Raw genomic sequence first — 22492 nt, forward strand, 5'->3', positions numbered from 1 at the left:
CATCAAAATCAAAACATCTTCAAATACAAATTCATGCAATATTTTTCTCTTTTGCTAATCCACAAAAAGTGATATTTTAAATAAGAAGAGCATCAATTATAGGAAATTCTAATGTTTATATAGAATTATATTTCTGGATTCAAAATGACTCAGGTCCAATTTTATTTTTTGCCTAAAAACAATTATTTAATCAAAGAGTTAATCCTGATGAAAATCTAATGCCCAGCTTTTATAAAAAATTACCACAAAACTTCTCAGTTAGTTAACTAGCACTCATGGTATAAATTAACATTAATGGTATAAAATTTTTGAGATCTCTATAGGTTGATTAAACAAGGCAAATCTGGATCCATTCACATCCAATTGCTTCAATTTATTTCAATATCATGGAAGTTCTTCCACATCTTATTTATCTCCTCCTTATACTGTCCATAAAGAAATGGATGAACATGTGCATCATTGTTAAGGACATCAGTAAAACTTCTTTCAGGGGTTCCCATATACATCTGTCAAATTACCTGGTAAGTTTTTGGAAAACTGGACCCAGAAATGTTTGTTTTGATGCTCTCTTTTTTTCTCAGTAAGAGCATTAAAGATTAAAATATTGGTTATTGTCTTAGGCTGGTTCTCTACAGAAGCAAAACCAATGAATTGTGTATATATAAATAGATATAGATCTATAGATATAGATATATGAGAGAGAGAGAGAGAGATTTAGCTCAAGGAAATGGCTCATGCAGTTGTAGAGGCTGGCTAGTCCCAAGTCCACGGGTCAGGCACCAGGCTGGAGGCTTCCCTCGACTCATGTAGCTGCAGGGGCTGCCAAACCCAAGATCGGCAGGCAACACGGCAGGCCACTGGCTCAAGCCCCAAGAACCGGAGGTCAGATGATGATGAGCCAGATGCAGGATCTAGAGCAAGTGGACAAGCTTTGCCAGAACATCCATATATATATACATTGGATGTAGGCCATAATCTCAAGGAAATTCCCCTTGCAACTGATTGATTGATCACATCAGATCATATCACAGAGGGTGACTACACCATTACGTAACTGCCAAAACACTGAGAACCATGGTCCAGCCAAGCTGACACACAATCATAACTATCACAGTTATTATGCTGTGAAATTGTCTTTGTTGTCAAAACTAGCATCTACACCTTGCAAGATGGTGTCAGAAAAAGCTGACCTGCTCTTACAATTAGTCAGTTTAACTTCCAGTCTATAGATGGTGGCTTAAAGTCAGAATACCCTCCTTTTCTTCTCGGTAATTACCTGAAAGCCAAAATGAGAACAAGAAAACAAATGCAACTAAACCCGAAAACCCCTTGCCTTGGAGTCGATTCCGACTCACAGTGACCCCATAGGACAGAGGAGAACCGCCCTGGCTTAGTCATCTAGTGCTACGCTAACAGAAACTCCACAAGTGGATGGCTTTAACGAAGAGAAAGTTATTTTCTCACAGTTTAGTAGGCTTCAAGTCCGAATTCAGGGCATCACCTCCAGGGGAAGGCTTTCTCTCTGTCGGCTCTGGAGGAAGGTCCTCGTCGTCATCAATCTTCCCCTGCACTAGGAGCTTCTCTGCGCAGGAACCTCAGGTCCAAAGGACGCGCTCTGCTCTCGGTGCTTCTTTCTTGGTGGCGTGAGGTTCCCCATTCTCTGCTTGCTTCCCTTTCCTTTTATCTCTTGAGAGATAAAAGGTAGTGCAGGCCACACCCCAGGGAAACTTCCTTTACATTGAATCAGAGATGTGACCTGGGTAAGGGTGGTGTTACAATCCCATCCTAATCCTCTTTAATACAAAACAACAATCACAAAATAGAGGACAACCACACAATACTTTGAATCATGGCCCAGCCAAACTGATACACACATTTGTGGGGGGACATAATTTAATCCATGACACGCCCCATAGGATTTTCAAGGCTGTAAATCTTTATGGAAGCCGACTACCACATCTTTCTCCCATGGAGCAGCTAGTGGGTTCAAACTGCCAACCTTACAAATGCTGCTAACCAAAAGGTCGGCAGTTCGAATCCACCAGTTATTCCTTGGAAACCCTACGGGGCAGTTCTACCCTGTCCTATAGGATCACTATGAGTCGGAAACCACTCGACGGCAATGCGTTATGTGCCAGGCACTTTCACAGGCACTATTTCAGTCCCTGGGTGGTGCAAACTGTTAATGTGCTCAGCTGCTAATCAGAAGGTTGGAGGTTTGAGTCCACCCAAAAGTGCTTTGAAAGAAAGGCCTGGTGATCTACCTCCCAAAAAATCAGCCATTGAAAGCCCTATGGAGCACAGCTCTACTCTGACACACGTAGGGTTGCCATGAGTCTGAGTCAACACCATGGCAACTAGTTACTGGTATCTCATTTTAACCCTATAATATTGTCATCCACATTTTACAGATGCATTTTGTCCAAAACCATGAAGTTTCCCCAACAGGCAGCCCTTCCTCCCGGTCTGGTAGAGAAGTTGAAAGTGCATCAATTGCTGTGGAGCAGCTCGCCAAGGAGAACAAAGGGTTAAACAAATCCACCCAGGCCACATCCAGCATTTGTTCTTAGCTGTCTCCAGAATACATAGTGCTGAGACAAATGTCTAAGGAGCCCTGATGGCACAGTGGTAAGCACTCGGCTGCTAACCAAAAGGTCGGCAGTTCGAACCCACCAGCCACTCTGTGGGAGAAAGACGTGGCAGTCTGCTTCCGTAAATGAGTTATAGCCCTGGACACCCCATGAGGCAGTTCTACTCTGTCCTACAGGCTTGCTATGAGTCCAAATTGACTCGATGGTGGTGGGTTTGGTTTTGGAAGACAAATTTTAAGTATTGAGGAAAGAATTCAGACTTAGGAGGCAGAAGGCCTGTGATGGAATCTATGTCTCACTGTTTGCTAGTTTAATGAAACAATAGGATAATCACAAATAAGATTCTTACAAAACCCATAAATCACTATTCTAGGCAATTTTACACGATTATTTTGCTACAGGCAAAAGATGTGCAATTTTTGCCCAAAATATGTTTTCTAGAGAGTGTAAAAATACAGACATAAAATTCACAAAGACAAGTAAAGACACTAAGTAAAATATAAGCAAATATTTCAAACTGAATATTTCAAACAAAATCTTTCAAAACTTACTTTGCTACATGGGCTTTTTTTTCATCTCTTCCTGGAAAATTGTCTGTTCTTCTCAATATCTTTATTTCAATCCATGCGGCAAATCATTCCCCAAATTACCTGGGCTCCCTACCCTGGGCGACCTTTGTCTCCTGTTACTCTCTCCAGTCCCCATAAGCTGGCGTAGCCTCTAGAGTCTTCCTTAGTAATAACTGCCTCATCCACTTCTTCATTTCTTTCTTTGTTCCTCCTTCTGTATTTTAGACACATGCTTGGTTTTTGTTTTGTTTGGTTTTTTAATTCTCTTCTAACGCTCATATCTTAAATCCATCTAACACATGCCAACAAGATTCTAAAATAGTGCTTCGTTCAAGTCATTTTCTCTATTCAAATGCTTGAAATCGAAACCCATTGACTAGAAAAGGCACAAGCGATTTAGCCTGGCATTCTCAACTCCCCACAACCCGACTCTAATTCCCAGTGTCATATAAAATGCTTCCTTCTTCCATCCTTTCTTCCTTCCCTCATATGCATTGCAGGCAGTAGCGATGTTTGGTCATTTATCACCCCGTATATACCACCCGATGCCATCTGTTTATGCATCCATTCTATTAACTTCTGTCAAGTTAAAACATGCCAGAGAGAACCTGTAAGATTGGGAGAAAAAAGGACTTCTGATTCTTTTACAGCTGTCTCTGATTTGTCTCTCTATTGGAACCAAGAAGAATAGGAGGACGTGGGGAACATAACACACCCTCACTTTCTACCACCGTCACTATTGGAGAATAAAGGCAGAGGGAATAAACCACATGCAGCACCCAGCCAAGTAAGTGTTGAATAACTGAGTGAACGTCAAATCCATTTACTTTAGAATAGGCCATGAGTACGACAACTGATCTCCGTCTGAGAAAAAGTAAGCAACTGGGTAGGAAAGCACCAATAGAATCTGGTTTATAATAAAGAAACGTAAACATGACAGACGCATGGTGTGGACTAACTGCCACATTCAGTGGACAGTGATCAATCTATATTTGAGATGGGGGTGTTTATCAATCAAAACATGTAAACCTATATTTTAGAGCTAAAACGACGTAAATCCTCTGGTCTACATTTCCAGTCTCTTTTGTGTCCTAGCACACATAGAAAAGAACGTTTGTAAAGCACTCTGGGATCAATGAAGGAGGTTGCTTACGACAGGAGGCTACTGGCTCAAGGCCCCACATGGCTCCTCTAAACCCATTGCCATTGAATCGATTCCGACTCATAGCAACCCTATAGGACAAAGCAGAACTGCCCCACAGGGCTTCCAAGGAGAGGCTGGTGGATTCGAGCTGCTGACCTTTTGGTTAGCAACCAAGCTCTTAACTACTTCGCCGCCAGGGCTCCTAGGCTCCCTTAGAGCTGAGCAAGTCACCATCTTGGGACACTAGTTGGAAAGACGTGCTTTAGGCCAATCTCTTCACTTTACAGGTGAAGAAACGAAATCTTTACTCCAGGTCACCTATCTTGAGAGTCAGAGCAGAGCTGTGAGTAGAACTTTATGTTTCTCTCTTAACTGATATTTCTATTACTCCAGTGCTCCTCAAAGTGTGACCCCCAGGCCAGCAGTGTCCACATCACCTGGTTTCAAATGCATATTCTCAGACCCTACCCTAGACCTACTGAATCACTCCTACCATGGATGGAGCCCAGCACACTGTGCTTTAACAAGCCCTCCAGGAGAGTCTCATGCCCAAGTTTGAGAACCACTGTTGTCACCTATAGTGCCTCTCAATGCTTCTACAAGCTACCAGACTAACATTCTGTTGTCTAACTCAAGGGCTGGCAAACCTTTACTTGAATGAACCTGATAATATATATTTTAGGTTTTGTGGGCCTGGCACAACTACTTAACCCTGCCATTTTAGCACAAAAGCAGTTATAGACAATACATAAGTGAATGGGCATGGCTGTGTTCCAATAAAACTTTATTTATAAAAACAGACAATGGGCTGTTGTTTACCAATCCCTGATAACTGATGATTAGAATAGATTCTTTCGTCTCATTATTTAAATTTTGTCATTCTCAATAATACCAAAACCACTTAGCAACCTTCAACATCTATCAATGTGGGTATACATATCTATCTCTTTTCATTCAATTAACTTGTCTTAAATGCTTCCTAAGTGCCATACTCTGGGCATACAGGATGAAAAGATTGAATCCAGGCCCTCAAGTATTAGAATTTTGTGTAGCAGACAAACAAGTAATCAAACAGAATTATATTGTTTTCAAATGTGGCCATGCTGAAGAAAATGCTTAAATGTATGGATTTTGCTGTTAAATATGTTAAAATTTTCAATGCATAAACAGACAAAAAAAGTGTGATAATGCATACTCCAATTCTAAGGCAGTGAGGATGGTTATTGTTCTGGTTATCTACTGATGCAACTTAGTGGCATAAAGCAGCCACCATTTATGCTCACAGATCCTGGGAGTCAGAAATTCAGACAGGGCAAAGTGGGAACCGTTGCATCTTCTCCATCATGCCTGAAGCCTTTACTGGGAAGACTCAGATGGCTGAAGTAACTCTAACACCTTGGAGCCTTCTTCATTCACATGTCTGGTACCTGCACTGAGATGATTCAAAGAATGGACTAAACTGCAATGATTGGCCAGCGTCCCTACACATAGCCTCACCCAGGGATGGATTACCCAATAGGCAAGGTATGCATGGGCTTACTTGTGCTTACTTACTAATCTGTACTGCACAATTTCACCTGTTTTTCACCATACAAAGATGTAGTGAAACCCATGTGGAATTGTGCACTACAGATTAGTAAGTAAACACAATTAAGCTTGTGCATCGTATCTTGCTTACTGGTTCATCTTCCTCTGGCGTCACCACATGGCGCAGCCTCCTCACAACATGGCAGCCTCTGAGCAGTCAGATTTCTTACATGGCAGCTCAGGGCTCCCAGAGCAAGTGTTCCAATGAGCAAGGGAAAAGCAGCATGGTCTCTTATAATCTAAGTTTAGAAGTCCCATAAGATCCATTTTGTCATACTCTATGGATCCAAGCAACACAAGTCTGCCCAGATTCAAGAAGCAGGAGCACAGACCCTACCTCCTGAGAGAGGAGAATCGAATAATTTGCAATCATGTTTTAAAACCACCAGCCAGAGTAATCAACAGTGAGAAATGGCCTATCCAGAAAAAAAAAATAATAGAGAGAGCCCTAGTGGCACAGTAGTTAAGAACTCAGCTGCTAACCAAAGAGCTGGCAGTTCAAATCCACCAGCTGCTCCTTGGAAACCCTGTGGGGTCGCTATGAATTATAATCGACTTGATGGCAACAGCTTTTGGTGAAAAATGCAGGTAACACACTAAACTAAAACTAACTCTGCTAGAAATCCAAAATGGTAAAACAGGTCCGGCAGTCATTTGGTTTGGATATACTCATTAAATAGTGATCCTCTGAAAGAAGAATTTAGGAAATTTTCCCATCTGCCATAGAACATAAAGGATGGTAGATGTTACATAGAACTGAATGACATATAGAATATACTCATCTCCCTATCAATGTAAGGTGACTGGTCATCATAAACGGATAGATGTTCACAGTCGTTTACCAACCTACTAGAAATTCCACTTATCAAAGAGTGTGGATGGAGTTCATACCCACTAAGATGGCTATTATCAGAAAAACAGAAAATAACAAGTGTTGACAAGGATGTGAAGAAACCGGAACTCCTGTGCATGGCTGTTTAGAATGTAAAAAGGTGCAGCTGTTAACAAGTTAAACATGGAATGACTACATGACCCAGTAATTCCACTCCTAGGTATATACCCAAAAGAACTGAAAGGAGGAATGCAAACAGATATTTGCACACCAATGTTCACTACATCATTATTCACAATAACCAAAAGGTTGAAACCACCCAAATGCCCATCAACAGATGAATGGATAAACAGAATGTAGTATATACATACAGTGGAATATTATTCAGCAGTAAACAGATATGAAGCTCTGATACCTGCTACAACATGGATGAACCTTGAAAGCATTATGCTGAGTGAAATAAATCATATGCAAAAGGACAAATATGCATGATCTCGTTTGTATGAAATATCTGAAATAGACAAATGCATAAAGACAAAGAGTCGTTGGTGGTTACCAGGGGCTAGGAGGAGGGGAAAATGGGGAGGTATTGCTGAAGGGGTACTGAGTTTCTACTTAGAGTGATGAATACACATTTGCAAACGGATAGCAGTGCTGGTTGCATAGCATGGTGAATGTACTTCATGTCATTGAATAATACGTTTTAAATGGTTGAAAGGGCAATGTTTGGCTATACATATACTTAATCACAATAATTTTTTTAAAAAATAATGAGGATGGAATGACAACTATTTATTTGTAGATATTTAGGTGCATATCTTTCATAAAGAGAAGTAAACTTGAATTTTACCTCCCTCGTTTCTATTCTTAATTTAGAGTTGCTTACCTCTTCAAGAAATTAAGCACCAATTTAGAGATAACTTCAAAAACTTAAAATAGAAGTCAAATAGATATTATCCATGGTAAAAAGTGAGTTCTTTCTACATACTGTACATTTTTTGCATCATCTGCTTAAGAAGTCATTAGGGCAATAAATTTTTAGAATTTTTTTAAGTCCTTCCAACTAAAGAACTTGTTTAGAGAAAGGCTTAGCGTATAGAAATTTTTTTTTTAGATTTGTCTGATTCTTCTAAAAATAAGGAATAGTTTTTATGGTGAAAGAAATGAGACTATTTAATTTAGGACAATAAAGTAAGTCGGTGAAAATAATGTTAATCTATTCTTTTTAAAAATAGAACTACTCTAAGGAGAGGTTTTTCTGCTTAGTTTGGAATCATGATGGTGTGGCTAATCATAGCCTCCTAGATCTTTTCAGCTATACAAGAGCACTTAGGAATTATCTAGTCCAACCCTGTCATTTTATAGATGACTACGCTGAGGCTGCACAGCCTTCAGTATGGATCACACCTCAACATAAAAAAAAAACAAAAATCCTCTCAACTGGTCCAATAAGCAACATCATGATAAACAGAGAAAAGATTGAAGTTGTCAAGGATTTCATTTATTTGGATCTACAATCAACACTCATGGAAGCAGCAGTCGAGACATCAAATAACATATTGTATTGGGCAAATCTGCTGCAGAAGACCTCTCATAAGAGTTAAAAAGCAAAGATGCCACTTTGGGGACTAAGGTACGCCTGACCCAAGCCATGGTATTTTCAGTTGCCTTATATGCACGCGAAAGCTAGGCAATGAATAAGGAAGACTTAAGAAGAATTGATGCCTTTGAATTATGCCGTTGGTGAAGAGTATTGAATATACCATAGACTGCCAGAAGAATGAACAAATCTGTCTTGGAAGAAGTACAGCCAGAATGCTCCTTGGAAGCGAGGATGGTGAGACTTCGTCTCACTTACTTTGGACTTGTCATCAGAAGGGACCAGTCCCTGGAGAAGGACATCATGCTTGGTAACGTAGAGGGTCAGCGAAAAAGAGGAGGACCTTCAACGAGATGGATTGACACAGTGGCTGCAACAATGGGCTCAAGCATAACAACAACTGCGAGGATGGTGCAGGACCGGGCAGTGTTTCTTTCTGTTGTACACGGTGTCACTGTGAGTCAGAACCGACCCCATGACACCTAACAACAGCAATAACACTGAGACTCAGAGATGTCAAGAGTAGCAGAAAGAGCCATTGCTCACCAAATGTCCCAGATGTTCTGCTATAATTCCCAGACTCCCCTACAGTTATATTATGGCCATGTGACTAATTCTGGCCCATGCACTATGAATAGAAGTAGCGTGTCACTTCCTGGCTGAAACACTGCAAAGCTGAGGTCCCTCCTCTCTCTTTTCCCTTGGTGGCCCCCATGTTGAGATGGTGGCACCACACTATGAAAGCTGCCTTGATCTCTGAGTCACCCCCTGGAAGAGATCTGCCCTGGAGAGCTCCCAACACTCAACAGCATAAAAAGGAGCCCTGGTGGCGCAATGGTTAAGCCCTTGACTGCTAATCAAAAAGTCATTGGTTCAAACCCACCAGCCATCCTGCAGGAAAAAGATGTGGCAGTTCGCTTCTGTAAAGTTTACAGCCTTGGAAAACCCATAGGGCAGCTCTACTCTGTCCTATAGGGTCGGTATGAGTCAGAAGTTACTTGACGGCACACAATAACAGCAACATGGTGTAAAAACCAAAAAATAAAAAACAAACCAGTTACTGTCGAGTCAATTCTGACTCGTGGAAACCGCATGTGTGTCAGAGTAGAACTGTGCTCCATAGGGTGGCCAGTGGCTGATTTTTCAGAAGTAGCTTGCCTGGCCTTTCTTCCAAGGTGACTCTGGGTAGACTCAAACTACCAACATTTCGGTTAGTGACCAAGAGCATTAATCATTTGCAACACCCAGGAAAACTACAGAGGTTTCAGGATTTATTTGTTCCTTCAGCATAGCTTATCCTAACTCATACACCAAGCAACTTGGTCAAGTTCAATCAGCAAGTCAGTGGCAGAGCTAAGATTAGAACCTCAATTTCCCGGTTTACCAGTCCAGGACCATACTTTCTTACTCATAGAAGATTTAGGGTAAGTACCATAAAGTGAAATCGTTAAGCAAAGATCCAGTCAGCTGAAAATGAGAACAGATCAAATTGTGGGCTGGGCTGATAAAGAGCCAGCTCCATGGATTGAGATCCAGAACCAGGGAGGGCAAGGTCAAGAAGGAGAAGCTCGAGTTCAGCTTTCAGTAGGACCAGAGACACTGATCACCAGCCAGGAGGACAAAGGCTTGCGATGGTCCCTAATGGTCTCTTTCTGCCCAACTTGTACATTTTCCTCAAGGTGATGACAATTGCTCCCAGACTCTATGGCCCAGTGAGGAAGCTATATGCCCAAAAGAAAATGTTCCCATCCTCTCATTTTTGTACAGCAGCCACTGAACATAAACAGGGACCTCGTGCCTCACACCCAGGCTAATTTAACATGATGGAGAATGTTTTAAACACAACAAATAGAACAAATGAGGTTTTGGTTGCTAGGCAACCTCAATGCAGAGCACTTTCCTTCTCTTCAAGAGCCTTCCCTCCATCTTCACCGACAAAAGTGAAAGTCTACTTAACCACAGGCATATGTTTGTTTGGGACACCAAATGATTTCTTACTGAAAACAGCCCACTGCCTTGCGTCAAGCACATCAGCGTTCTGAATTACCACCCTCTGTGCACAGGATGGCATTTCCTGCCCTGAAATATGCATTTCTCTTTGTGCTAACAGGTTAAATGGCTATCCTTTAGCAGTAACGGAAAGAGAAACAGAGATTTTGCAAACTCACGCAAGTCTACTGTCCTCTCCCAAGGACAGGAGAGGGTTAGCTGTGACCTGCCTGGTGTGAGCCCCCTCTCTGTTTAGGTGCATGGCAGCTGTGATGGATTGCTTTGTGTCCCCCCAAAATAGGTCTTGGAATCCTAACCCTTACACCAGTGGATGTAACCTCCTTTGGGAATAAGGTTTTATTTGTCATGTTAGCGAGGCCGTACCAGTGTAGGGCGCATCCTAAACCTAATCACTTCTGAGTTATAAAACGAGCAGATTAGACATAAAAGGAAGCACAGAAGGAAGAAGGGGCTGTAAGACAGCTGCCATATAAAGATCACCCAGGAACCGAGGAAGCCGGGGCTACAGAAGCTGAAAGAGACAAGGACCTCCCCCAGAGCCCACAGAGCCGGTGTCCTGAGATCGGACTTCTGGCCTCCTGAACTGTAAGAAAATAGATTTCTGTTCTTTATAGCCACCCACTCGTGATATTTATGTTACAGCTGCACCAGGAAAGTAATACAGCAGGTTAAGTTAAAAGGCAGTCCCTCTCTCTCCCTGTCCCCCCGAGAAACAGTAATTCACCCCTGCCCTGGTCTGTAGACGCATGCACTCACGCAAATGTGTGTCACGCAAATTCACTCATCGCACACCTGTCACCCACTCAAATGTGAACAAGAACTAGGTAAGACCTAGCAATAAGCGTCTCAGGAAGAGTCCAGACTACTGACCCCGTGTGGCACAGCCTCTTGCATATCCTTTTCTCAGCTCTCCCTCCACCCCTTCTACCTTCAGTTAGACTTCTTCATCCTCTGGCCCTGACACTCACCTCAGCATCCCTTGTCCAACGTCTGTTTTCCACCTGATTGCCTGGATCATGCTTGTCACTATCCTTAGAAGTCGTTCTTTGTGATTTTCCCTCCAGCCCACACAAAAAGAGAACCTGGCCAGGGAGGGAACGAAAACGCGCCCTAAGAGATACCATCCAAGGCACCGCTGTCCTGCATGTGCCACTTGACCTGAAAGGCACCAGAGAGTAGCATGACTATCGTAGCATTTCCAAGGAGGATTTCTCAACCTGGCACCTAGCAGCATGGTGTCTAACAAACAAACAAAAAAGCCCTTGTCCTTAAGGCATTTACTGTACAGAATAGACAAACTACTTGTAAAGTTTAAGTCTAACTAAGGCTAATACGTCAAAATTAAACACCTGGACAGCTTGGGTTCCCCAGGGTGGGCACTACATGAACGGCGATAGGTAAGTTTGTTCAGTCTATCTCAACTGAGTCTGGTGCAGACACAAGTGCCTGGGAGGCAAAACGCCTTCCACAAAGCAAGGTGAGTTGAAAGCAGCTAACAACAACTAATACACACAAGCACACATACCCTTCCACTGCCATGTTTCACGCAATGTGCTTTGTGAACTTCAAGGACAACGCACAAACATGAGGTATTGCTATTATGCCCTAACCAAAAAAAACCCAAACCTGTAGTCATCGAGCTGATTCCGATTCATGGTGACCCTATAGGACAGAGGAGAACTGCCCCATGGGGTTTCCCAGGCTGTAAATCTTTATGAAAGCAGACTGTCATATCTTCCTCCTGTGGAGGGGCTGATGGGTTCTAGCTGCTGACCTTTCAGTTAGCAGCCGAGTGCTTTAACCACTGTGCCACCAGGCCTCTTCTCTGATGTCCGACTTCCCTCCTATTCCCTGTGGGAAAAAGACACCTGGGCATTGCAGCAGCTCCTGTTGCACAAACCTTTTCCTTCACTCCCCCTCACACTCGGGAAGTGAGGTCAGCGCAACCCCAGAGCCAGTGAAGGAGCTATGCCGGCATCTCAGCACTGCCCAGGCTCCTGCGCCCCTGAAACTTTCCCATTTCTCGCTGAGTACACTAGTAAGCACGGACTCAGCATCTCTGTAAAGTCAAGGCAGATTACATCCTTGGCTTCCTCTCCATTGATCAGGCTTGCCACAATGTCCCTGGAAAAACTGAACTGGTCTGCTAGGACTTATATTTTATGAGGTCTCGAATTATCTCCCTGGGATTTGTTCTTCTCAAGGGGCTTTCAAATGCGTACAATTTTCTTCAGCGTTTCCCCAGGTATGGAAGTGCATCTTTTAGCATCTTCTCATCCACGCTGAACTCTTGCAGAAATGAGGGTTCCAAGGGGGTTGCGTTATAATGGCTGATTTAGTAGGGTAAGTTCATGGCATGAGGAGACTGCCTGCATCACACAGCATGGGAATCAAGCAAATGGAATCTGTGACGAATGGCACACGTTCTGGGTATATGCTGAAATGGCTTAACTGTTAAAGGGGAGCTTTTAATTCTAAAGGAGATAACTGATAAGTAGAAAGTTTGTTCTACTGGAATAAGTCCAGCTGCAAAGGCAGAAATCTCCTGAAGTAAACACACAGCTTAGATATGTAAGAGTCCACCCAGTTATACAACAGAGACTACTGAAATAAATGCAATTAGAGGAACAGCAAACAACATGTCCCTGGTTTTTGGAGTCCTAGAACCAAATCAAAGTTTCTAACATGACCTGGCTCTACTGGTGTTCCTTCCTAAGCTTCTAAATATTTTAGCGTGAACACTTTCAGCAGGAGGAAAGTACTTCTTGAATGGCTGTTTTACAACTGCTATCAAATACGAATAAATTCCTTTTCGAAGACTCAAGTTTTTTGTTTTGTGATTAGTTTCTACATTCATCCACCAAATATATACAGTCAAATTCAAAATGTTTTGAAACAATTGGGAGCCCTAGAGTCCTAATATTTTCCTTACGTACTGATTTTCTACTGCATTTCAAGTTTTCCTACATTAAAACTGATTTTCAAAGTAGCAGAAAGCTCCTGTATCAGTCGACAAATGTTTACTGAGAACCTGCTGTATACTAACATTGTGAGATTAGTTTGCTGGGAATACAAAAGAATTATATGACATAATATCAATAAACCAAACCCACTGCCATCGAGTCAATTCTGACACAGGGCCACCCCATGTGTTACAGAGTAGAATGTGCTCCATAGGGTTTTCTTGGCTGTAATATTTATGGAAGCAAGTCATCAGACCTTTATTTCGCAGTACCGTTGGGTGAGTTCAAACCTCCAACCTTTAGGTTAGCAGCTGATCGTAAACCACTTGTGCCACCCAAGTCCTCATATGACATGATATCTGTCCCTAATAAGCTTATTGCCCCTTGGGAAGCAAAATAAACCAACAAACTAATTTAAGAATATTGAACATTTAAACTGTGCAGCCCTGTCAGAGGTTTAGTAAAGAGTGCAGGAAGGAGTAGACAGAAAGAAGATAAGGATAGGCAGAAGATAGAAAGCCAGAGAGGACTCAGAATGGGCAGCTCATTGCCCCGTGTCAGGCTTTGCTCATGTAGTACCTTCACCCAGAGTGACCATTTCTGGCCCACTCCAAAATAATCCTTCAAAATCAAGTTCAAATGTTCCTCCTCTGTGAAGCCTTCCCCAGCTGCCTTGGTTGGCACTGATTGTTCCCTTTCCCAAACTCTTAAGCAGCACTTTGCTTGTGCTTCTGCTAAAATCACTACTTCATTCTGCTTTGATCTACATTTAACTGGTAAATATCTATCTCCCCCCAGTAAGCTCTTTGAAGACATAGATTGAGACCTTATCTTTGGAATTACCCCATAATCAGCACCTTGTTTCTTTAACATAGTATTGATAGTCAATAAACATTTGTTAAATTTATTGAATTTTACCCTGATGTAGACACTATACTTTCAATATAAAAAGCCTGTGCTTCAGTTGGAACAACAGACCAAGAAGAAGAGCCAGCAATTGGAAAAGGAAACGGACTGCAGGTCTTACTGTCTCCATGAACTACTGCCTCCTTTGCCATGAGATCAGAAGAAATGGGTGGTGCCCGGCTACCATTACTAAACGTTTTGATCTAGGACCCAATAGATGGATCTTGATTAAAAGTAGGAAAAATATGGAACAGAACTTCAAATTCTTATAAAAATGGGACTTACTAGATTCATTGAGACTGGAGGAACCCCTGAATCTACTGCCTAGAAACAGCTTTTAAACCTTGAACAGAAGCTACCCTATGAGGTTATCTTTAAACTAAACAACAGATTAGTTCAATTAACAAAGGAAGTTTGCCTTGAGCATTGTGCTCTTTTAAAAAATTATCTGTACGAGGTCAAATTAATAACAGTAACTCTAAAGCACAGGTGAGAACCTTAAGGGGCAGAGAGGCTAAGTTAACCGTGGTGAAAAGATATGGGCAGAGATAGGGAGAGTGGTGACACAGTGTGAAGTATGGCACCATTGTCAATGAAGTGTCCAGGTAAAAATTGTGGAATGGGTGTGTGCTTTGTGAGGAACCCGGTGGTGCAGCGCTTAAGAGCTCGGGTGCTAACCAAAAGGCTGGCAGTTCGAATCCACCAGCCACTCCTTGGAAACCATATGGGGCAGTTCTACTCTGTCCTATAGGGTCGCTGTGAGTTGGAATCGACTTGATGGCCCACAAGTACAGGTATGTTTGGTTGTGTGTATTTTCACCAAAAATTTTAAAAAGCTTGTGCTGTTTTCATAATATTGTCATATTTTCTATGGGAATTTTCTAATAGAATAAAGATATGTAAAGTTCTAATACACCATACGCTATTAAATTACATGATATCCAGAAAATACATGCATTTTCTCTACACATTATACATCAGATTTTTTTCTGTACAATAAAAAATGAATTGAGTCCAAAAAATATAAATCATGCCAATAACATGATAAAGTTTTTTCTTCTTTAACACTTCATTTGGAAGCCAGAACCTGCCTCAGCACAGGGAAGTTCTTAAATCATATAAACATCTTCAGAGTATTTTTGGAAAAAAAATTATTTCAGTCGTATAGGAGAGTTATTATGTTATGTTAACAAATCTACTATTTATTATGTGTTTATTGGGTGAATAATCTCATTCTTTTACATGAATTATCTCACTGATTTCTCACAAAAATCCATATTATCCATCTTTCATAGGTCAGGGAATTGATGCTTACAGGGGTTAAGTAACTTATCTAAGCTTTCAGAGCTAATAATTTTTAGAACAGGGATTCAAACTCAGACAATCTGACCTCACGAGTCTGCTCTCTTGACCACTGTACTAAAATGCCTTCATTTACTATTCCTTCATCACTATGCCTTCGTTGGATTCTGGCCAGCTAAGAAGGCAGTTTGGACAGAAACATCAAATGTTTTCCCTCATAAATGTCACTAAAACTAAGGCAAACTCACTAACATAGGTGATAATAGTAAGAAAATATCGGAAGCTGGAAAGCAGATGGAAAAGACGTGACTGACTATTCTGGACTAGGAAATCCTAACATGAAGCTGACAGTGGAGAAGGCTAAGAACCTACTTATACTGCATAATCCTCTAAAGTCACAGAAATTCTCAGAATCAGGAACCTCTGGAGCTGGGCAGGGGGAGGGGATATGGGTATAAGGGGTTTAAGATACGATAGGATCCCTAGACCCTCTCCTCATTCACTCAGCTGAAAAATTGTCCCTTGCCCACTCCAGCAGAAGACTGGAAGTTTTTCTCTGGAGATAGTCTCTGAACTTGGAACACTAGGTACAATTAAAGACATGGGAACTTTGGGAAATAGGGGCATTAATTAAATATGTATATGCTGAATACAGTGACTCCTCTCCCCACTCCCCCGGCCCAGCACTCTCATCCCCCTTGGCTGCCAGAATGTCCACTGTCATACCTGTAAGAATATTAGCTTCTCTGGAGATCCTGATCAGCTCAATGAGAAAGACATAAAGATACTGTCCGGGAACCTAGCTCAATTGGCATAACATAGTTTATAAAGAAAATGTTCTACATCCTACTTTGGTGAGTAGCGTGTGGGGTCTTAAAAGCTTGTGAACGGCCATCTAAGATACTCCACTGGTCCCACCCCATCTGGAGCAAGGGAAAATGAAGAAAACCAAAGATAACAAGGGAAAGATTAGTGTGAAGGACTAATAGACCAGAACTACCACAGCCTCCACCAGACTGAGTCCAGCACAACTAGATGGTGCCTGGCTACCACCACCGACTGCTCTGACAGGGATCACAATAAAGGGTCCCGGACAGAACTGGAGAAAAATGTAGAACAAAATTCTAACTCACAAAAAAAGACCAGACTTACTGGTCTGACAGAGACTGTAGAAACTCCAAGAGTACGGCCCCGGGACTCCCTTTTAACTCAGTACTGAAGTCACTCCTGAGGTTCACCCTTCAGCCAAAGATTAGACAGGCCCACAAAACAAATGAGACTAAAGGGGCACAGCAGCCCAGGGGCAAGGATGAGAGGCAGGAGGGGATAGAAAAGCTGGTAACAGGGAACCCAAGGTCGAGAAGTGGAGAGTGTTGACATGTCTTGGGGTTTGCAACCAATGTCACAAAATAACATGTGTATTAATTGTTTAATGAGAAACCAATTTCCTCTGTAAATCTGCATTTAAAGTACAATAAAGAAAGAAAGAAAGATACTGTCATGAGGAGGCGAGGTCCCCAACAAATGACCCATCCTGATCCCCATACAGTGAAGTTCATGACTGACAAGGCCCATCCAAACTCAGAGAGTCTCCATGAGTCGGAGACTCATGAACTGACTCGACGGCAACGGGTTTGGTTTTTTGTTTTGTTTACTCTTGATCAGGAGCAGATAGCAAGGATGTACACACATCTAAGGAACATGCTTAAAGGAGCTAACTTGGAAGACGGTGACCAAAACAAAGGTACAAATCACCATGGAGGAAACTGTTAAGGAGAAAAAAGTCTTTTAAAATAGCTTTAAACACCTCGGAGAGAGAAGAGAAGTTTTGCATCCATGAAGCAAAGACAGGATGCTAATTTTTTTTTAATGAGTATTCAGAAAACATACCAAAAATGGTTCTTGGAAATTAAGAACATGATGTCACAAATTATAAATTCAGTAGATGTCTTGGAAGATGAAGTTGAGAAAGTCTCCTGAAAAGACAAAGGTGTAGAAAATATGAAAGAAAAGCCAAGAAAATTAGAAGACCAGTTCATAAATATAATCCCAAATAAAACAAATTTCATAAAGAGACTAGAGAAAATAGAGAGGGAATCGTCGATGCAATAATTCAATAAAATAACCCAGAACTAAAGGGTGTGACTTTCCAGACTGTAAGGGCCAAACAACCAAGTACAAAGCATGATAGATGAAAACAGATCTACCACAAGACACATCACTGAGAAATTTCAGAATATAAGAGAGAAATCTACAAGCTTACAGGGAGGAAAAATAGATCACGTGCAAAGGATCAAGAATTAAAATGGCTTCAGAATTCTCGACAGCAGCACCAGAAGCAAGACGACAATGGAGCAATGCCTTCAGAAGTCTAAAGGAAAGTTGTTACTATGATTTCCAATTTAGAAGTATATATCCAGTCAAATTATCAATTAAATTTGAAGGTAAAACACGTTTTTTCAGAAATTCACTCTTTGTCCTAGGAAGCTACTGTAGAATGTGTTTCAGTAAAACGAGGAAATAAGCCAAGCAGAAGGAAGACGCGTCGGTGAAAAGAATCTCCAGGAGAGTGAGTAACAGAGAACCCTAATGACAACTGAGCACCATGTGGGAACAGCGTGACGCAAGAGCCAGCCTTGTTGAGAGTGGTCATCACCACGTTGCCACTGCTTTATACGGAGCCTGGACTAGCTAGGCAAGCCTAGTGCAGACTGATTGATTAAACATGCCCATGCATGCATGCACACAACACACACACACACACACACACACACACACACACAGACGAGCGCGCGCTTGCGCGCACACCCCTTCATGTAGCATACCCAATAGGCAGTCATTGTTCTAAATTCTTTAAAAGGAGTAGCTCATTTATTTCTTAAATAGCCTTATTATTATTATCCTCATTTTACAGATAAGGAAAAGGAGGCACACGGAGATTAAGTAACCTCATGGTAAGCGGAGAGGCCAAATTTCAAACCCAGGCTGACTGGCTCCAGAATCCAAGCTCTTAACCACAGAATCTTACTGGTAGTATTTGGCTGATGAAGTTCCTGCTGCCCGCATCAGCTAGGGTTACTCATTCACTTCTCAGAGGAAGCCTGCTTTGTCATCTTCCTGATGGGTGGGCATAGTCCACGACAAACTTAGAAGCAGAAAATATGGAGCAGCAAATGACTCAACATTTTTCTACCAAAGATCCAATGTCTGCTCCCCACAACAGCCCTGCCAGTTCCCCTGACTGTCCTGAGCCCCGTGTTTCCCAGGACCCACTCAGTGCCTACCCATGGACCTCCCAGAAGTGCACTTGTAAACTGTACGACCCAGAGACCCCGGTCAGCTTCTTCTCTCCCGGGAGGCTTCATCTACCTAGTATCATTGCACTTTCCTTACACAGCTGGGTGTGTGCTAACTGCTCAATTTTTCAAAATCAAACAGTGTATCACTAGGCACTCATACTTGCATGATAAAATTATAAAGAAAAGCAAGAAAATGATTAACAAAAATTCAGATACTTGCATACCAATGTTCACTGTAGCACTACTCGCAATAGCCAAAAGGTAGAAACAACTCAAATATCCATTAACAGATGAATGGATGAATAAAATGCGGTATATACGTACAGTGGAATATTAGTTATCCAGAGAAATGAAGTTCTAATGCACGCTACGACATGGATGAACCTTGAACACAGTATGCTGAGCGAAATTAGTCAGACACAAAAGGACAAAGATTGAATGATCTCACTTACATGAAATATCTAGAATACGCAAATGCATACAAACAAAAGTTTTTTGGAGCTTACCAGGGGCAGTGGAGAGTGATGGCTTAAGGGAAGCTGATTTTCTGTTTAGAGTGATGAGAAAAACTTGCAAATGGTGATGGTTACACAACACTGTTGTTGTTGTTAGATGCCATTGAGTCCGTGCCGACTCATAGCCACCCCACGTACAGCAGAACAAAACCCTGCCAGTCCTGTACCGTCCTCACAGTCACTGCTATGTTTGAGCCCATTGTTGCAGCCACTGAGTCCGTCCATCTCTTGAGGGTCTTCCTCTTTTTCACTGACGCTCTACTTTACAAAGCATGATGTCCTTCTCCAGGGGCTGGTCCCTCCTGATAACACGCCCAAAGTACGTGAGATGAAGTCTCGCCATCCTCACTTCTAAGGAGTATCCTGGCTGTACTTCTTCCAAGACATAGTAAATATAATTAATGTTATTGAACTGTATACATAAAAATCGTTGAAATGGCAAATATTTTGTTTATATATATATATCCACAATTAAAAAAAAAAGTCAGGGTTATGGTAATCTCTGGGGGAAGGAGAGCAATGTAATTAGGGAAGGAACTGTAATTAGAGAAGGGACTGGGACTGGCAATGTTCTATTTCTTGACCTGAGTGATGGATCTGAGGTATTCATTTTATCACCCTTCTTTAACCTACATATATATATATATATAAAATACTGGACTGTATAAAATCCAATCCAGAGCTTGGATTCTGGAGTCAGTCTCCCTGAGCTTGAAACATATCACAGTTTTTAAGAAGTAAAAGCAAAACAACTGGGCCAAAGGTCAAAAACAGGCCCATCTCCACCTCCGATTGTCTATGCAACTTTAAACAATTTGCTCCTCCTTGTGAGACCCTATTTCCTCATCTGCCCATAACTTCTCTGTTGCCCATCTCACAGCAACTGAGAGGGTAAATGGGATCATATATGTGAAGTTGCTTTGCACACTGCAAAGTGCTCTGTAGGCAGAGGTAATGGTTATAATGGCAAGAGATTCTTTGCTGAGGACATCTCTAAATAGACTGATCCCCAAATAAGGGTCATAGTGCCACATTCCTCATGCGCTTCCCAGATGTCGTTAGCGGGCTCTTTGCTTTTCTTGGACTCCCTTTGATTGGATCACAAATATTTGTTTTCTCTTGAGACTAACTGGACGAAACGAAACTATTGTCATTGACTGTACTTGTTGGAGAGAAGGCACAAAATTTACGTCCTTAGGTTCATTAAAACTTAGCAATCATTAATTTCTGCACTTGATCATTAAGGAAGAAAAACCTTTCTAAACTATTTGTGGTCAAAGCACCTGAGAACAGGGACAGCTTTATGCATAAAGCAACCTACTTAAGTATCAGCTTTTTGAAGAACCTTGAATGTCCCAAGGAAAAGGATGTGCCTGTTGAAACCGACATAGAGTCTGGTGCATACCATACTCTGACCCCCAAAAAAACTCATTCTTAAACTGCACTGCAGGTTCAAAGCCAAAATCCAAAATTTGACATAAAGAAGAAGTTTGAATGTTCATCTAAACTGCAGTTCCCCCTGGTGAAAGTCCCATGAATGAGGCTTGTATTAATACAGCTTGAGCAGAGCAATTTTAGTACCTTTTTTTTAAGACTAATTCACCCATGAAAGTCACCGGCATGTCCCAGACCAGAGTTCTTCGCCACCCAACTGTAGAATTTCTCTAGACCCTGTCTGTTGTACGGAACAACAGCACGTAGCACATTTTATTTTTATGGCGCTTATTCACTGAGCCATTTCAGGCTCCTTAGAAGACAGGAGTACTGTGATAACTCCACAGACCCATAAATAACCCAAGACAGCATCAACTCTGCAGGTCAAGTTAAAAGGTGTTATGTCCGGTAACCGAACCCATCACACCCACAGTCTGGGTTGTTTGGCCATTCCTAGGCAGTCATTCTCTTCTGTTGTACTCAGAGAAGAAAGCCAGAAGTGGCAGTGTGTCTTTATTAGGAGGTAAAGAGGACACCACAGAATGTATGTATTGTCCCTGTGGAACTGAATCCCTGCCTGTGATGCATTTCCTTAGTTCGCTTCTATTTGGTTCCCCCTGCTTGTTCCATCTGCCAGAGTCCGAAGCTAAACGTGAGCCTGTCGGCAGGAAAGAGGAGAGCAGACATGCCAAGCGTGCTCCGTGCTTCCAGTCCTACAGTTATGTACTTCTAAAGCCTGGGCCAAGCTGCCAAAATGGGCCTCTCCTATACCAAGGGCTTGGGACACGGAACACACCCCCAAGCTCCTGGTTTCCATCTTCTCGTTGTGTATAATTGTCAGTGCTGAGGGTCCAGGAAGCCCAGTTCTGCCTAGCCCAGGCACGTGGGGTCCTGTGTGCAGGATACCTCCTCACCACCAGCAAGCCTCAGCACCCATCCAGACCCAGCCCGGTCCCTTCCTCACCTCCGCTTCCCACTCCTGCACTTGCTTTCCCAAAGCGAGCCTTCCTCTTTCACTCACCAAAAAACATATATATGTATCAAAGAGTGGCTCCGATCTCAGAGCTCTATGCCGATCTCATTTGCTGCTGTCGTTGTTGTCAGCTGCCAGTGAGGAGCCCCCGGCCCATAGCGGGCCCATGCACAATGGAATGAAGTGCTGCCTGGTCCTGCATCATCCCCATGGTGATCAGACTACTGTGATCCGTAGGTTTCACTGGCTGATTTTCAGATGTAGATCTCCAGGCCTTTCTTCCTAGTTTGTGTTAGTTTGAAAACTCCTCTGAAACCTGTTCAGCATCATAGCAACACGCAAGCCTCCGCTAACATACAGGTGGTGACTGCACGTGAGGGCCTTTGGCCAGGAATTGGACCTGAGTCTCCAGCATGGAAGGTGAGAATTCTATCACTGAACCACCAATGCCCGCATGGTCTCCTATGGGACGGTTTAAAAAAATGCAGATGCCTGGCCCCCTCCCCAGGTCACTTCAAACAGAATCTCTGTTTGGGGACTGAGACAACCATGAGTGTGCCACCCAGGTCTCCTTCAAGAGAACTTGCTGAGGGAAGAACAGTTGTCTAATGGCCCCACTACATCAGTTTAGGTCCCCTCTTGTGTGTGTGCTGAAACCGTGCTAGAATAATCGGTTCATTCTGGTTTACCCAGGACTTCCCCAGTTTTAGCACTGAAAGCCCTATTTCCTGTTAACCCCTCAGTCCTATGTAAACCAAGACAATTTG

The sequence above is a fragment of the Trichechus manatus genome, unplaced genomic scaffold, assembly GCF_000243295.1.
Source record: "Trichechus manatus latirostris isolate Lorelei unplaced genomic scaffold, TriManLat1.0 scaffold00153, whole genome shotgun sequence".
Taxonomy (NCBI): Eukaryota; Metazoa; Chordata; class Mammalia; order Sirenia; family Trichechidae; genus Trichechus; species Trichechus manatus.